Genomic DNA, 15,931 nt, shown 5'->3' with positions numbered 1-15,931 from the left:
ATTTGATCCCCCTTAGTCAGCTCTATATCCACCTTTAGTCCGTTATTGCTCACTCATAGCCATCCAACTGGCCTGACTACACTGCACCCCTTCTCCATCTAAATCTCCGTGCCTCATATGCTTTCTGACCATGCTGTTGTGTGTTTTTGAAAATAAAGTGACAATCGATTTTGGCCCAAAAAATCTAACTTATTAATGTAAATTAAATTTGAAATTGTAGTATGGCAACTAATTATATCCTAGTGCAAAGCTCACATGGCTCCGTCGGACCCTAACCTTTCCCTCTACCTTCCTTTCTTCCAAGGAGCCAACTAGTACTACCTTCAAGTCCAGGTCAAGGACCTCTATGCACTTTCTCATCATTCCATTCTGCTGCTGTTCTTTAGTTATTTTAATGCTGTTTTGTTAAAAGGAATACATTGCTTCATCTTCTGGAATTAATTTGTAAATCTCACTGTGGCTTGGTTAATGCATAGAGTCTAATAAAATAATAAAAAAGCCTCACCATTTTATATTGCACAGTGTTAAGGGAGCAGTGGGATGGGCAGATGGGATTGGAGCTGTTCTGGGCTGCCTGTTAGCTATCAACCAATCAGGACGGAGGATGTGGGCCACCCCAAGCTGTAGCCTCCACCTACTAACTATCTAATGAACCTGCACAGCCCACTGGCTTTGGTATTTCTTGCAAATCTTCTCACACCTCCCTCAGGGGTATGTAAGCCTTGTCATCAGTTTGTGAATTTTCAGAGATGTTTTCCGAAGCTCTTCCAGTCCACTGCGGTGGGGTCTCCAGACTTCAGTGCTTTGTGTATTCTTCTTACTCTGACATGAATAAGAAAGGGCATCAACCAAATAGACGTAAAAACACTGAGGAAACAGTGTAGCTGTCATGCACCTTCTACATTTTCTATTTCTATATTTGAGTTTTAGGAACACGTGGCATACAAAGGGTTCTGCCCCTGCCCATCCTGCCTGCCCCAGCTAGGGTATCAGCAGGCCTTCAGTGCCTTGTTTTACTCACTGGTTCTGCCCTTTCTGTTCAATTCATCTGTGGCAGTTGGGTCCAACTTATGGCAGACATACATAAAGAAGTGATGAAATGTAAAAGTAATAATTTAAGTTTAATAAAGTACAGTTTATATAATTTGTAATATTTTTTCTCTTTGTGTTTGTAATATGTCTCCATTCCTTTACCCAGTGTTCTGCAGTGCCTTTTTTTTTTAATCACGTTACATGAAAATATCAAGTGTGCGTGGGAAGTGTCCAGTCCCATGAAGCATTTCTAGGGAGTGCCTGACACTATGCAGGATTTAGATGGGGGAGCCCATGGACGAACTAAAATCAGTGAGAGTATTGGTGGGTCCGTTCTGCCAAACTGGGTAAGTGTATGCTGAAGTACTCAAAGTTGTGCGTGAATTTTGATGGATCCCACTCACCCATGAGTGGTATGTGAACAGTGCTGTATGAAAAAATGTAAAGTTAAGTGTATGCTGGAGATCATGGAGTGCTCATATGTACAGATTAGTTGGTTAGTGCTTATTCAATGTGGTTACTCATCAAGTCCAGAATTTTATTATCTTTAAAAACACCATTAAATATATCAACTCCAACTACTCAACCCCAAGTGGTCCAACATCTTGTATATAAACGTCTACGCGTGGAAGTGTGTGTGTCTGTCCGGCCCGTAAGTGAGAGGTGGAGTCGGGGTAAGGGCTCTGCCTCCGAGGATATGCAAGAGAGGTGAGCATGTCTGCAAAACGAATCCTCTGAAGAAAGAGTCACTCACTTAGCCGCTAACACAGAAGCAAGGCCTGAAATTCGGCAAAACAAAACCTCTGAAGAAAGACAAAGTCGCATAGACGCTAATACTGAAGCGAGGTGAGCACATCGGCAAAACGAAACCTCTGAAGAAAGACAGTCACTTAGCCACTAATACACGAACGATGCAAGCACATCGACAAAACGAAACCTCCTAGGAGAGAGATGCCCAGAGAAGTTCCTTTCAATTACCTGACATCTCTACAGTTTAGTTTTTTTTCTGACGATTTAAAGTTTCTAGGACCCCGGGCTTTTTACAGCATGAGCTTACATGGCTAGTTAACATATAATATTCCCCATCAAAACTGTCCCCAAAAAAACGTTTTTAAGAGTCCACACTATATTTATAACCTGTTTAATATTCTAAACATCTTCCACGTCCTTTTACAGCACTTGTTCATACCCTGGCAGCTTGCCTTCTGTTGTTTTTATCTCCATGCTATTGCTTCTGCACATTCGTTTAAGTAAAATATAAATAAAAAGTAATCATCTGTCTGGTTAGTGGAAAGCTGCTGCTGACCTCTTCTTGTGTTTTACTTAAGGATGAAATCCCTCTGCAGCAGCACAGAATCCCAGCGTGTGCGTCTCGTCGCCATCTTAGGTGTGCATGCACTCTGTGTTTGTATATGCTGACTTTCTCAAATTAGATTTGCCCCCTTGCCACCAACTCAAACAGTAAAAATAATGATAGTTTTATCTAAGGCACACACAGAATGCCTTCTGGGGAAAAATTTTAATGGCAATTTCTAAATTACACTCACAAAGTGTGTGCTGAGTAAATGTTAGGATATGATCTATTAAGGCATCTACTGTAACTGATACTCAGACTGATGAATCTAAGAATATTACACCTCTGGCATGTGAGTCAGTCCATCTACAAAATAAAATGAAGTTATGTATTTTAATATGCTCTTTTTTATTATGCCATTGGAGAGTGGTGACATGTAAGTAAGAATTTCACTGACATCTGTGCACATGACAATACTACTATCACTACTTTGTTTTATACCAAAGTAAATCAAAAAGTAAAGGCAATTTGAAAATTACGTGGTAACCGCAATGGACAGAAGCTGACAATATACAATACTTTTTGTGGTGGCTTATGGGTAGTTCCAACACGTGTAGCGTAGCGCTCTGCCATTAGTCTAGTTGAAGCCAAGGTCAAATTAACATGGACGCCCTGTTGTTGAACAACATTCTCTAATGTGATTTCTTTAGGCAGAGGGACTGAAACCTGCTGAAATTCACCAAAGGATGTTGGCTTGTACTGATCAGTGAGCTGTTTGGGTACCCACCTTGCACACATTTTACCATACCCCAAGTCAATCATGCACTTTGGCTTGTGCAGACCTATTGCTGATATCCATATGTGCAGCAACAGGGGACAACGTAATCTATGAGTCTTCTCTGATGAAGGCATTCGCCATGTTGATGTGGGCTCATGGGTGCTGTCGATGGTCAAACAGACTGAGCTTCATCAGTTACACTTGTTCTGCCAGGTTTATACCTTGATACGCATTCATAAATGTTTAATTTTAAAAAAATTTAAATTTAAAAAAAGTTTTAAAAACTGCTAAAATTACATTATTTTAACATGGCTTTCTCATAACTTCACTTTAAGTTAATCCTGATACTCTGTATATCCAATTCATTATAATAACTATTCATGGTGGCTCTAAAATCCGTACTAACCCTCTACTCCCTCTTCTGTTGCTTTTTCTACTTTTTTGTATGAAAATGTGCTATATAAATAATATAAATAAATGTTGTTTAATTCAATCATACTGTTTTTCCACTTTTATACTTAGCCAACAAACATCTGCGAATTTCAGTAGGTTTCACTCCCTCTGGCCAAACAAATCTCACAACGACGTGTTGTTCAACAATAGTGCAGTCCTCAAACAGAACATCCATGTTCATTTGATCTTGGCTTCATCTAGATTAATGGCAGAATGTTGTGCTGTGCATGTTCAAAAAACCCATAAGATATCACAAACATGTTGTACTGTGTCAGCTGCTATCTGTTTCTGCTACTGTGTAATTTTCAATTTGCCTTTACTTTTTGATTTACGCTCTTAGAAAATTTTAGGAAGAAATGCATAGGGATTCATACAAATAGAGACAAAGCGTCACAAGATTACAGGTAGAAAATCCAAATGGACTTTTAGTTGCTTAATACAAAACAGGAGATAAAGGGTAAACTTTTCAGGACAAACTAAACTTGGAGAGGCACTGAAATGGAGAGTCATGGAGAGATGGACCTGCAAACCTACACGGGAAATCGCTGAGACTCCATAGTGAGCCTTGGGCAGAGTGAATATATTAAAACCAGTAATGGCACACTGCAGAATCCACTTGACTTGAGTCTTCCTAGTCTTCATTCTTTTTCTCTGTACGTTTAGCATTCATTAGCTCAGAGGTCGATGCGCTTGCTGCTTCTTGAGCAGATCTTCTGTTCTCCACCCTAGCGGCCCACTTTTTCTCTTCTTTCGTCAGCATCTTTTCGTGTTAAAACTGATTAAGTCAGTGTTTGTGTTGCAATTATTTAGTATGTTTTCTTTAATGTTTCACTTAAGCAGGCTGCCTCAAGAATGATTTAAGATATGGAGAGGCAGGGGACGTGACGGCAAAGGTGGTAGGGATGAGAACGGCAGCCGTACGCGTGCGCCACACGGCCGCCCTGCTGGCTGCTGCCAAGAGTTGATTCTACAATAAAATAAAATAGAAATAAAAAAAGGAATAACCTTGCAGGTCAATCATCACCCTGAAAGCGTATAGTAGACATCACGTAGTATATGTGTACTAAATTTCAGGTCCATAGGTCAAACGGTTTGTGAGCTACAGGTGATTTAAAATCCTGGACAAACAAATGAACAGCCACGGTAGCGCATTATATATAAAGATTATACAACTGTTATTTAAAAAATGCTTTCCCTACTATAATATAATTCACTATATTTTAGGTTGCCTTCCAAGTTAATTCAATCAATAGCATTTCATTAGAATAATGTGTCATTTTATTTTCCCCCAAAATTTGGGAATTGTGGGTATTTTTAAGCAGCCCAGAACTTCAGCTTTTACCTCAACTTTTACATTAGGAGTTAATAAGGTGTTCCATGTAAAGGTGATGAAAAACAACACTGAATGTCTGCAAGTATAAGTTGAGATTATTATTTTTATCAATACACATTCTATTCCAATGGCTGTGAACAAATATGCATTAACAACTACAACCAAGTTCCACAAATGGGTAGTATAGTGTTACTCCAGACGCATGGAGCGGCTTGAACACTACCGGTCTGAATTTGATAAGCATCATTACATTAACACGATCACACAACTTAGCATCTGTCGTACTTGTCTCATGCTTATTACATGCTAAAGTGAAATGGGTCCTTTGGTTTAAATCAAATGAGAACGATAAATTAAAGCAAACTGAAAAAAAATTACAGGCTAATCTCAAATAACCAGCCTGATTACAGTATGTCTCTTAAGACTTCTGTCTCCACTGTCCAGTAACCTTTAAAACACAGCAATGGAAATATAATGAAGTTCTCTGTTATGATACGAGTGCACAAAAACAGTAAAGGGTTGTGAGGCCTCTCAATGACAGATAAACCAGGCCGGGGCCCTTCCTACACTGCCTAGAATAGGCCTCGCCTTAGACAGCCAGACACAAAACTCTATTGGCAGGTTTTGGCATACACAAACCTAAAATGGTCAGTTCAGAAAAAGTTCAAAATGTCATAAATGCTCCAAGAAAATACCAAAGAATGTACAAAAACGTCTGGGCTGGAGAGAAACCCAACTCGAAATCTTGATAAATGTTGACATTTGTTTCTTTAGAGTCAAAAGAATAAAAAAAATGGCAAATAAGAACACAAAAACAGGCAATGAAGATTTGTCTGAAAAGCGATTCAAAACCTAATATGAACAATACTGACGATAATGCAGCCAAAGAAGCGCTGAAGGAGTCACTCCCAGCTTCTCAATATATACCCGGAGGGCGGTCCTTCAGCCGTGACATCATGGTGGCCCCGCCTCATGGGTGACTCCGCCCTCAAAACTCAAGGGTCACAGGAGAACATGTAATACAGAGACAGCAGATAATAAATACACATAAGAATGGTTACATAAAACACATGAATATATAATAAACTCCTACTGTATAAACACTTTAAAATGAACAAAGAAAGGACAGGAAGGGAACACATCCGGGCTGAAACATGACAGTCTGTTAAGAAAGGAATTACTTGTTCATTCATTCGTTCATTTTGAAGACCAGCAAATGCCAGTATGGAGTTGTAGATGGGGCTGAGCCTGTCCTGGCAGCACCAGATACAAACAGGAGCTGGCCCTGAATGGGATGCCAGTTCATTACAGGACACACCATGCAGACTCCCACACTCATTCACACTGAACCATTTGAGAGTCACCAGTCAGCCATAGTGTGCACATCTTTGGGGGTGTGGGAGGAAACCATAAGAAAGAAAAAGAGAAAATGGACCAAAGTGTGATGTGATAAAATGAACTTATCCAAGCCACACTGATACAAAGAGAGTGGGCAGACTCCACACAACTAGCAAGCAATCCACGCTAATAAAAGAATAAGCATCTGTGTCTCTGTCCGGTTGCTATATTTCCGTCATTCCAAAGGATGGTGCATCACAAACATTTTTTGTAATAAAATGCATTGCATTTGTCATTCCAGCAGATGGTGCATCACAAACGTTAACACTGCTTTTTACAAATTCCATGCCAAATGACATATAACAGAGACAGATGCATTGTTTGGTGCACAGCAGACGTTAACGCTGAGGCCTACATTGGTCATTTACATTTCAACACATCTTAGACAGGTAGCACAGCTAATTATAAAGTGCCAGAAATAGCAATCCCAAAACCCATCCCAGCTGCATTCGGCAGCAACCAACATGAATGGGATGCCACTCCATTTCAGGGTTCATGCATTCTTAGACTCAAGTTTAGAGTTGCACATGAAAGCACATGTCTTTGGAATGGGGCAAGTGGACCCAGAATTCAAGGAGGAGAACCTGTATAGACATTGGAAAAGTAGGCAAACTCCACACACACGTAATGTGGATCCAGGATGCTGGATTAGCCTGATATAAGAGACCGTGGACCCTCCAGAGGTTTATTTTGTAAAGGTCAGCAGCTTACTGGAGTTTTTGTTTTCATTTCCTCTCACCTCAACTGTCCATATTGTCATTCTAATGTCAACGGGAATTTATATTCACATTTGAACCAGTGCTGTTACCCTGAAATGTGATGCATATGCAAAAAACTATGCATATACATTTTATAAGATTTTCCAGTATACATGCGTTTAAGTGCACAGAGCATGTAGTAACAGAAACGTGCTTTGTAAGAACAAACCGAACAGAGGCCTGCTGAGTGACAGCTGTACACTGACCTAAACAAACTGGTTGGCTTTATTAGTGTCCATTTGCACTTTAAATTCTCTCAGAGCAGCATATATCATTTAATGCCTCTCATTGTACAAACTCCTTTTGTAGCCTTTCATTCTCCTGTGCCGTTTGTTCGCCCCGGTCCTGCAGGGTAGCTATCCTTAGCAGAGAGTTTTGCTTCGTGTGTCGCTTTTCTCACTGCGCTCCCTGAATGGAGCCATGCTGACACTCAGCTCTTGCATTGTGCGCCCACCAGCACATGCTGTCAGTCGAACATGATGAGCTAGCGAGGTTTTGTCATTCAAGTTGTTCACTGACACTGAAAATGAAATTGCAGACAAATCCCAGCTGATTAGCAGGGGAACGTGGTGCTAGACGCTGCGTAGGAAAGTCTTTGTGCACCTTTAGAATCTCTTACTGGAGGTTTTTATGTGTGCTTCATCAAATTGTATAGTGCCTAGGGCACAGCCCATCAACTGCTAAATTAATAAAAACTAAACAAATGGGGAAGAAACTGGGGGGGGGGGGGGGGGCTGCAACAGAAAGCATCTGTATAACAAGTGGGATGGAAATAAGTATGGTTAAAATAAACTGAAGTCAGAGCAAATGTTAGACTGCTGTGGAGCTGCTAAGCCACATGCCTCAGGATCGAGCTGCTTAGATCCTTGATTTGTGGAAGAGCTGAAGGGGAGAAGGACCTTTAATAGACAGCCTGGGACCCATCAGGACACGACTGAATACTTCTGTTAGACTTAGGCAGTCTGACCTTTTACTCAGAATCTTCTTTAGGTGAACATTGCAAATGTACAAACTCCATACAGAAGGTAAAACGGGGCTGAGTTTTGAACCCAGGCACGTGAAGTTGTGAGGCAGCAGCTAAAACCCCTCTGTTACTCGACTGGCTAAACGGCCATGTTTTATTTGATTCAGTTCGCAATTCTCATATTATTTGGGTTCAGCTCTGATAGATGTTCCATGTAATGGCTGCTTCAGCTGCCATTCAGCATTACAGCACCTCTTTTACGCAGAATGTTTCCCTGACATTTTAATATGTTAGGTTGTGGCCAACGCATTTTTATTCAATTTTAGTTACATATTTTTGTTCTTGTTTTTTTCTTGTGTGTATTCTGTTAGTTTGGAGACCTTAAGTGTCATCTATAGCAATCTGAAAGGTAGAATGCAGCATTAACACACCCCCCCCCCATCTCCCAGTAGAAGTGTCAGACTTACATTTTTGTGTCCCTGAAGCTAGAACTGTTATGGAGGCCAGCAACAAGCTCCCACTAACCACAACATCTCTAATATGATGATGGTTATCACTTTAAATGTCTTTTACATAAGTGAATCCAACAAATGTACAGGATTAAAAGAAATAAATGAGATCTTTAATGTTATTTGGAAGAGTTTTACGTGTATAGATAGTACTAGGGTGCTGTACCGTGTTAGCCATTATGAATGTAGAGAAAAGCCAAGCAAAATGACACCTTTTATTGGCTAACTAGAAAGATTAATCTTTCTAGTTAGCCAATAAAAGGTGTCATTTTGCTTGGCTTTTCTCTACGTGTATAGATAGATAGATAGATAGATAGATAGATAGATAGATAGATAGATAGATAGATAGATAGATAGATAGATAGATAGATAGATAGATAGATAGATAGATAGATAGATAGATAGATAGATAGGAAAGGCACTATATAATAGATAGATAGATAGATAGATAGATAGATAGATAGATAGATAGATAGATAGATAGATAGATAGATAGATAGATAGATAGATAGATAGATAGGAAAGGCACTATATAATAGATAGATAGATAGATAGATAGATAGATAGATAGATAGATAGATAGATAGATAGATAGATAGATAGATAGATAGATAGATAGATAGGAAAGGCACTATATAATAGATAGATAGATAGATAGATAGATAGATAGATAGATAGATAGATAGATAGATAGATAGATAGATAGATAGATAGATAGATAGATAGATAGATAGATAGATAGGAAAGGCACTATATAATAGATAGATAGATAGATAGATAGATAGATAGATAGATAGATAGATAGATAGATAGATAGATAGATAGATAGATAGATAGATAGATAGATAGATAGATAGACACCAGAATGACTGGAAAACAAGAAAATTAAGAAGAAAAAAGCTTTGGACTTGGCTGTAGGTCCATAAATAATAGGTACATTTAAGATTATAATTATAAGTTTAGGCATTGTATACAATGTTTTACAAAATAAAAATTTTTTTTAAAAATGCAGTTTAATGCTCTTTATAATTACACATATGCAATTTAAAAGAATGGAGAAAAATGATTTACCACAAAAAATGTCAATGCTTGCTGTAGGAGTTGCTGTTCATGCAAATACTAGGTAAAATCGGAGTCCAATTCCTTGTATGTGTACATATACTTGGCCAATAAAGCTGATTCTGATTCTGATTCTGATTCTGATTCTGATGAAGGAGGACGAGTCACGGCTGAGATGTCTAGTTGCAGGTTAGCGTATTTTTCCGTTGCAGGCACATCATGATAGAGTGGTGACTTTTTTTTCTGAAATCTGTCCCTGTGCTCCTCTTTAGTCAGTCCTGTTGAATTGGATAGTCACACACTTGACAATGGCCATGTTTGATAATGGCCGAAATGCAGTGATCCATGTTTTGTCTTCAAATGGAGCCCCATGCAATTATTCTCTTCAATCATCTTCTTTGTGATGAGCGTCTCTTGTGTTTTGATGTTGATGCTCACCCCCAACATGCCGCACAGGTTAAGTTGTATGGTTTTGAAATACAATTAATAATGTCAGGGCTTCCAGTAAATTTTGTCTTGAAAAGTTTATGATGACCACCCTGTGAATGAAAAGTCACCACCTACAATGTTTAGTTGCGATAACTCAATACAACAGAGAAGTAAGTCGCAGATAAACATTCAAGCATTTGTCTTGACAAGACAAGAAGAAAACTCTTCTACTACAAGACCCTCGAAGAAACACACATGGTGACCAAGGAGAGTGTGGGTCATTTATAGGGAAGATTCCATATAAACGCATATGTGAAAATTTTTTAAAATAGTAAAAGAATTAAAAAACAAATAAAAGGTGACAATAGGGGGATTGTACAGTGTAGTAAATTAAACTGTACTTCAATTCAGCGATTATGTAAGTCTCTAAATAGGTATGATGGTGAAAGTAATTGATTCACATATGCTTTGGTCAGATGGCCAGAGTGGAAAACACAAACTCGAGCCATCGCAGATGTTGAAGGAAATAAACCATCTTGGGGCTCTAAGGCCAAATGTCTGCTCAGGTATTCTACGGAAATAAATTTGTGATCTTTAAAAAACTAAATTTGTGATCTTTATTCATCAGTATCTATGTGAGCCATCTTATTTTATACCTTTCACAACAGTGATATTCTCATATCGAGAGGTGAAGCTGTGGGTAGCTCTCCAGTTCCTGGCAGGGATGCCCTCTGTGTGCCACTTATTTGCCTGATCTTCTTGGGTTCAGGTGACGAATCGGCTTTTCTTTGTCCAATCCAAAGTTACAGGGGCTTGTGATCAGTGATGAGCTGGCACCTTTACCAAAGTTGGCTTCTTATTTGAACCCATTGTTCTCCAGGCAGGCTCTGGCACATGTAATCCTGTACTGAATTGTGGAGGATTGCAAATATGGATGTATGGGTTATGATGCATGTTGAATAGACTTCAATGTTTGTGCTGTATACTGCTTTCATCATGTCTTAAACATGTTAATCTTGCTGAAAATATTTAACATATATTAATTTCTTCCATAATTTGTGATCTTTATGCCATAATACTTTTGATAATGAATGTCATCAGCTGGAAAATCAGAATGGCCTCTTTGATCCAAGTGCTCCAGTTCTGAAGACAGCCTGTTTGTGGCTGCCCTTCATTCTTCACGTCTGTGCGATGGCTCGATCCACAGTTATTTCCGCGTGCCTCCTCACATATTTTCTTCTCTGCATTGTTTAATTTGCTCTTAACATAGCTGCACTGCTTCGCTCTTATCAGGTGCTGGAACTTTATACACGAAGCAGAAGGGAACGTTTCCATCAGCTCGTGCCAACAGGTTATTTCCACTTGAGCGAGCTGCCAAGGCTTCCTCTGTAGAGGATGTGGGCTTTGTGATAATGGTATCTCAGCAGGTCTGCTAGATAAAAAAGGGCATTATAATTTCCTCTTCCAGTCTGCTGAAAGTAATTCTCATCTTCCTCCAGTGGCCAAAATGGAGTGTCTTAATAGCTTTGCAGCAGAACGTTTTTGAGAGTGTCTGTGTATTTTTTTTTATGACAGCGTGTGACCATTCCATCACGCAATTGCAAGGTTTTACAACGAAGAGAGGAGTGAACTGCTGAGTGCATTCTGCCATTTGGATTCTCTGATTACTTTATCGACAGTCCTAATAACAGCCATACATTATCTGAACCTGCTTCTTCTGTCATGGCTTCAAGAGTGCCTTACTTCTTTGCGCTGGGTGCAAGGCGCAGACCCCCTCGGCATGTCACACCAACACACACACACCCTTTCATTCATAGTGGGCTGATTTAGAGTGAACCGTTTAGCCAAACCTGCACATCTTTGTGATGTTTGGGGATACCAGAATACAAGCAAACTCCCCAGAGATACTTATGTTGGTCACAGATTCAATTAGACCGTTATTACTCTTTAAAGTGCTTTCTTAGAAAATCTTTAAACAATTAGCTGTTGTTAGCTGTTGTGATTAAACTTTTAGGAGGCACGTCCATATGGACTTTATGAAACTAAAATAAATGGGAAATGAAGGTCTTACAAACAGTCAAGTCAGCCATTTCCTAACCTGGTTAATCCTGAACTGGGTCACGGGGGTCTGCTGGGGCATATCACAGTTGGCACAGGGCGAAAGGCAGGGACAGGATGCCAGTCCGTCGCAGGGTGAACACACGCACATATCAACGGGCCAATTTGAGAAATGCCAATCCACCTAACCTCCATGTCTTTGGACTGTGGGGGGAAACTGGAGCCCTCGGAGGAAACCCTCTTAGGCAACTCCACACAGGAAGGACCCGGGACGCAAACCCAGGTCTCCTTACTGTGAGGCAGCAGCTTTACCACTGCTCCACCATGCTGCCCCAATATTTGATAGTCTAAGTGTTGTGACTACTGCAGTGAAGTTTTGATGTTATTACCACGCTTCTTTTAATTTCACCTTTTTGTTGTCTGGTACAAATCTTGTAATCGATATTTAACCCACTTCCTATTGTCCTAATGACATGAAATGTTGCACACTTAATCACTTCTGATGACAATACACAATACACAAATAATCAGTTTCACTAATTGATCAATGAATCCATGTTAATTTAATTTTCATATGAAGAATAGTTAAAGATTTCACCAATAGATGGCGCTAGTAACAGATAGAAATATTAAAGGAAGCGTTAAAATATTGATTACAAAATTATACTAAAACAAACCCAAGACTAAAAAGTTGAAAATAATATATATATAAAAAATACTTTTTAAAAGCCACGCTTATATTAAGTTAAAAAGTGTAATAAAAAGTAAAAAATAAGTCTCTCGTACATCACTCATAAAATAAAAGCGTGGGCGCTTTTCATCAATCAACATTCAAAAAACACTTCTTAAAATCTTAGCAAAAGCGCCCACCTTTTATTTTACGAGTGACGTATGAGAGATTTATTTTTTACTTTTAGTACACTTTTTAACTTAATAAAAGTGTGGTTTTTAAAAAGTATTTTTTATTTACTGTATATATTATTTTCATTTTTGTAATTGACCCCCACTTACTTCTCTCATTTTTGTTAACATCTTATCTTGTTTTGTCTCTTTGTCTTTCAAATCATTTACGGTACTCAGGTGCTGCTTTGACTGAATCGCCAGTCACTTGAGAGTTCCGCTTAAATTTCCTGCTGCCACAGCTGTTTTGCTATGGCATTGCTCTTGTTCTTTTTTGCTTTTGTACATTTTTAATTTTTTTCGTATTTTATCAGTATTTTTGAATATTTTGGAAATGTTTAAAATGTTTTATTTTGTATTCTGGATTTATTCTTTTCTATGTTTTATGATTCTGTTCCTTTTTATAATTTATTAACCTGTAGGTTGTCAGTTTTTGGATTTTTTATAAGATTTGTTTTTGTTATGTAGGATTCGATTGTATCATTAACTTTTGGACTTGGTTTTGTGTTAATTACGCTGATTTTTATTACCGTTTTGTTTTACTTAATTTACACAATGTCATTGTAGATACCCTCAACATGACCATGATTGACACTGCAAGTGATGGCATAATTTTTCTATGCCAGCAATTGCGTGCTACAATATCTATCATATGTACAGATATCTGACCATGAAAACAAAACTTAGGTAAGCTTTTAAGGAATTATAGGTGTAAGTGTGCTGTATATCTTGGTAAACACAGACAATTCTGCCGGTTTCACTAGATACCACAATAATGAAATTTTATATTTTTTCAGACTAAAGCGTACTAGTGATTAATGTCATGATTAATGAAATTAACACAGATTTTGCTTTTCTCCACCGAAATGTTTCTTAACTGTTGGATAGCTGAATATTTTTTCCAAAAAACACAGTTTTTTGAAAAGCATACAAAGCAATGGTTTCACACAGAAATCAACATAAATGTCTGTTGCTGCATGTTGTGCCTGCCAGTTAGGCAGGAATGCACTGTAGGCTGGCTGCCAGGCTGTCTTCACATGGCTGGGGCAGCAGAGCTGTCGCAGTTCGCGTGCATCGTAATCTGGTTTGTACCTCTTGTCATTGTAAGTGGTGTTCCACCTAGGCGAATGTTGTCGTAAGCGTGTCAGCAACACGATCAGCTGGGGATCAATCAGCGGATGCTGGTAGCTCACATTTGTTTTCAATCACTTGCATCAAAATCAGAGTCTGACAAGCCAGAGTCCAATTCAATGATAATATGCAAAACGTATATTACTTTACACATTCACTTCTATCTCTCGCCAGATGTCAATGCCATTTTTGCCGTTATTTGCTACTCGCACAGAGAATCTCAGTCAACCCAATGAAGCTAACTTTTCTTCTAGCAAAGAGAGTCCAACTAAAACATAACAGTGGGTTTCGTCACCATTTACAGCTGATTACCAGCGTCACCCCCTCCTTTTGACAAAAGTTGACATCCGCCCTGAAAGAGTTAAAGCTCTGCCGCTCAAATAGATTCGACTCAGGCGTTTGCCTTTCTTGATAATTGTGCCGCTCTGTTCTCAGTCTGTCTCTCTCTCGTGCTAACTTAATGGCTGACACCACCGCTGCCATGCAAACACAGCACAAGACACGTCTTCTTCTTGTCTCCCCACCCTTCCTGTTGTTTTTTTTCATCAATCAAATTGCTCCGTACAGCACTCTTGGTATTTCTCTTAAAGGGAAGGCTTTCTTATTACACACAGTTCACATACTTAAAGGCATTATCGTTATGAAACTAATGTAACGACACCAAAGTCACATTTCCCGTTTCCATTCACATTCATTTTTTGTGTTTTATATTGAAATGTGTTGGCAAGTTTTTCACTTCTTTTTGGCGTGCTAGTTAAAACGTTTTCTTAAAATCTGTGCCAGAAGAAGAATTTCATCTGTGATGCCCGATCAAGCGGTATATTCCCCACTGCCAACTCTAGGTTGCAGTTCAGGTTTCTGACTTTGGCTTTGTTAAAAGTCGACTCCTGGTTCTGCCCTAACATTTGTGGCGCTCTAATTTTTGTGATCTTTCTGGTCCCTTGCAAATGATTTTGCACCTTTTGGTTACAATAATCCTCAGATGCTTGCACGTACCCATAACACTTATTTAAATCAATAAACGAAATAAAGTTTGGTGTGGGTTAGATGTTTTTGATAGGTTTGACCTACTCATACTTTCTTGATAGATCTTTATAAAAAGTTTAAGAGCAAGTTACTATTGTTATCTGTTCTGATTGAACATTTAGAAGACAGGTCCATGTGGACTTTTTGAAACTTTAAACAATTTAGAAATGATGTTCTTTTAAAGGTCAAAGTTCAGGATATTTGATAGGCCAGCAGGGGTTGATGGACGTAAATGGGAAATGAAGCTACCAAAACCAAGGGGCCAGTTTCTGCAATTAATATTTACAGTAGTTGTTGCAGGGAACTTGATTTCAGCCATTTTTTTCAGTATAGTTTGCTTTTTTTGGCTTTTTCCCATAAATGGTTGTTTTGTAATACACACATTAGTTTAGTGCCAGTCCTTTCAGTTTTTGGCCCCCACAGCCTCCCACGCTGATGGTAGGACTTCCCTTTTTTTATGAGCCATGAGCTCCTGATGAGTGTTAGGCGAGTGAAGGAACAGCGTCAGAGCTCTGATAAGACTCCTTTGACTTCCCCTCAGTTGCCTCGGCTGACCCAGTGTGAGGATGGGAATGTCAGCACGTAAGAGAGAACAAGTCAGATGAGACTCCCTCGTGTCACTTGGTACTTCATACGCTCCAAAGCCCCTGCCTGGTGTCTGAACTTGAGAGAGGGAAGCAGCCATTTTAATAAAGCAGCTCCCAATGTGAAAGCGCTTTAGAGAGCTGCGGCAGGGTCAGTTGTCTGTTCAGCAGGTGTTTTGAGAGGCTTGGAAATATGGACAGGGTGAGGAAGTGGTGGCATAACTA

This window comes from Erpetoichthys calabaricus, chromosome 2 (genome assembly GCF_900747795.2).
Source record: "Erpetoichthys calabaricus chromosome 2, fErpCal1.3, whole genome shotgun sequence".
In the NCBI taxonomy this organism is placed as follows: Eukaryota; Metazoa; Chordata; class Cladistia; order Polypteriformes; family Polypteridae; genus Erpetoichthys; species Erpetoichthys calabaricus.
Note: the sequence above shows the minus strand (reverse complement) of the source record.